Below are 3249 nucleotides of genomic sequence, written 5' to 3' on the forward strand. Positions count from 1 at the left end.
CGCCGCCGCCTCGTCCGCGCGCTCACCTCCGGTACACCGAGGGCCTGCCCCCACTTCCCTCTCGCGCGCGGCCTCTCCTCCTTGTCTCCCGTCTCACCCCGTGCAGCTTCTGTTGCTTGGCGTGCTTGCAGATGTGGATGAGTTCTACAGCTTGTGTGACCCAGCTCGACCGAATCGGATCCTAGGCTTGGAGCTGGTAACCGTCGAATTCAATTATTGTCTTGTCTGTGTGATGTTGCTCCTGTGCGTGTGGGCTTGATGAATTCGTTATTTCTTAGATGATAACTAGGCATGCATGGTTGCAATCGTTATTTCTTTGTCAGCTTGGTCAAAGGTGGGAAGTGTGCATGAGAGAGGGGTCGTATGCTCATTAGTTCAATCATATATGCTATGTTACACGGACACTGATACGTGTATCAGTATCGAGGCCGATACGGATACGGCGATACGGCACTTCCCCAAAAAACCCCGATACGTGGATACCGTCATACATAGGCAAATACCAAATAGTAGTCAATACATAACAAACATAGACAAATCTAGGAAACTAATATAATTTATTAAGGACAGCTTGCAGGCTTGCAGTTCGATGCTTCATGGCTTATGCTTCTACATCCTCCACAAGGTACTTCATTCTCATGAATGGTAACATAAGCCCACGATGGAGCCTTTATGTCAATCGTGGATGCAGATCCTACACTACCACTGGCACTTGCGCTAGCATTAGAACCTCCAGCAGCAGCACTAGCACTAGCATGGCTCAATGTAGCCATCTACAGAAGAAGGCAAGAACAGATTGAGGTCTCTAGATCGGGGGAGGAATCAGAGAGGGAAACAGAGGAGCAGAGGAAACTCACCGGCGAATGGGAGATTGCAGCCAGCAGTCCTCCTTTCCGGTCGCCGGCGGGCAGCGGCTCGTCGCCGGCGACGGTGAGCGGCGGCGCTCGTGCGGGAGGGACGTCTAGCCGCCTAGTCGAGGGAGCGGACGTGTGTGCCGCTGTGCGAGGGAGCGGCGGACGTGTGTGCCGCTGCGCGAGGGAGCGTGGGGGGCAGAGAGTGCTAGGTCACACGAGGTGGGATATGGGGCTCAGGTGCTTCGTGGGCTGGGCCGTATCCCCAAAACAGGTCGAGACGTGTCCAGCCGACGTATCAATGTATTTACCATTTATTTTTTTTCCGATACTCCATAGACACATCTCGACGCCGTGTCCACGCCGTATCCGTGTCCGAGACATCTCGGACACGTGATACGTGGCCTTTTTGCCGTGTCCGTGTAACAGAGCATATATGTGGAACAGACTTTAAAGAATTTTGATCTGAATTGAGTGGTCCATGTCCTGTTGTTTTGCAGCCCAATGATTCGATTCATTTCTGAGATAGGTGGAATAGTAAGATTGTTTTCCTTTCAAGAAAAGAACTGGTGTAAATAATAGATCAATGTTGTTCTATTTGGTAGCTTATGGGTCTTGGTCCGTGCACAGATGTCATCATACATACTTCGCCAGCGTGGAATGAACATTATAAGGCAATTATAAGGTGCTGGGCACACAAACAGGGAGGTAAATACTATTCCAAAAATATGAGAATGCTATGTGCTCATGCTTATACTTCTCCAGCCCTGGCTGCCTGCTAGTGCTAACTCAATGGCTTCTCCTTTTATTCCCAAAGCCGAGCTTTGACATACTTAACTTGTCTTCCTTTGCGTCGCTGCTTAGCTTAAAAGCATGATCTTGCTGTCTCTGTAGGGTTCGTGGCCTGTAGGAGTTATGCTGTGCGAGGCAAACTGATGATGAGGGCAGTGCCTCCAATCCATGCCAGACCATCCAGCATTTCCTCAACACTCAAGCTTTCAAGATGCAAACAGGAAGAAACAAACTGTGAGTGGGGTTTCCCTGTCTCGCAAGGAGTTTGTTATGCATGTTTGTTTACTATGCTTGACTCTAGCATTGATATTTTTTTTTCAGGTTGCTTGCTATCAAAGAAAGCAAGCTCCACAGATATAAGCCAAGTAAGACACCTACTTCTGATTTTGTAATGGGCAAAACGTTCTTTGCCACTTCATTATTGATTATTAGTCTAGTACTTGATTACTATGTGAACCAACTTTTTGTCACAGTAATTAAGTGCCCTATTAGTTGACGTAATAGCCTGCAGCTTGCCTGCTCACTTCCGAATTGATAAGGCCACTGTTTACCCATGCTCTAGTTAAGAAATTTGATCATTTTGTTTCTATGTAGAAATTCCCAAAAGAATCTGCTGAATCCCTGGCTTTTTGAGGACTATATCTGCATTTGCTTGATCTTCTGTCCCTTGTAGCTTTGTAGATTCAAAGCTTGTTTATTGTGCTCTTCGGAGTATTTTGTTCACTGTTTTTACTGCTACTGTTGATTCTTCCATACCATCCTTAAACTAAATAGAAATAAACCTTGCTGCAGTTTTCATAAGATGTTAAGCAAGTCTCCATTAAAGCTAAGGTTGAAATCATTTCTATGCAAATTCAATATGTACATGCTAAACACATCTCGCTGGCCCTAGCTCAAATAGTGCATGCTTGTTCTTTTGAACCCTCGTTCTTTTGTCGTATATCGTAAAATATCAGAAATGATAGATTATGTGATTAGTTGCAGGAAGGTATGCTTCTGGACTTTTGGATCGAAACTATCAGATGATCCAGACATCCAGTAAGTAGTATTCACCAACATGGCTCAAAGTGAAAAGTCAAGGTTTAGTTCTTGTAGAACGCCATTGGGTTCAGCTTATGTATTAGTTCAGATAAGTAGTGTTAGGAACCGCTGGAAAATAAGGTAGCAGAATAGAGGAGGCACTGTGATGTATGTATGAGTACAGATGTATGCACATATGTATGTGTGATCAGAGAATGAACTATATATGATGTATACGTGGCCTATTTTTGGTAATTTCTGTCTATTCGTCATAGGAGACGCTAGTTGCCAATATGCGTCTCCAATGACCCAACATCGGAGACGCGGGAGTAATGAGGCGCGTCACTATTAATGCTTATAGGTGACGCGGATAATTAAGAAACGCGTCTCCGATAAGAGGTCATCGGTGGCGTGAGAAATCCGCGTCACTGATGTGATTTACATCGGTGACGAAAATTTGGTGACGCTAATTTTTTTGTCACCGATGAGAGTTTTTCCGTTCCGCGTCTCCGATAAGAGTTTCTGGCATAGTGGAGGTATGTACTTAACGGATTCATATGCTCCCAACTCCAAGCCTGCGTACGCG

General features: G+C 45.6%; 1 long non-coding RNA gene across 2 annotated transcripts; it reads left to right on the forward strand.

Moving 5' to 3' along the window:
- Positions 1-2922, forward strand: LOC120690054. Of its 2 annotated transcripts, XR_005681559.1 has the most exons (6): positions 1-31; positions 132-196; positions 1482-1559; positions 1746-1877; positions 1965-2008; positions 2622-2919. It is a non-coding gene; the product is annotated as an uncharacterized LOC120690054 (long non-coding RNA). The 2 variants fall into 2 exon arrangements; XR_005681558.1 differs by having other exon boundaries at positions 1965-2922.
- Positions 2923-3249: the final 327 nt, after the last annotated feature.

This window comes from Panicum virgatum, chromosome 9N (genome assembly GCF_016808335.1).
Source record: "Panicum virgatum strain AP13 chromosome 9N, P.virgatum_v5, whole genome shotgun sequence".
Taxonomy (NCBI): Eukaryota; Viridiplantae; Streptophyta; class Magnoliopsida; order Poales; family Poaceae; genus Panicum; species Panicum virgatum.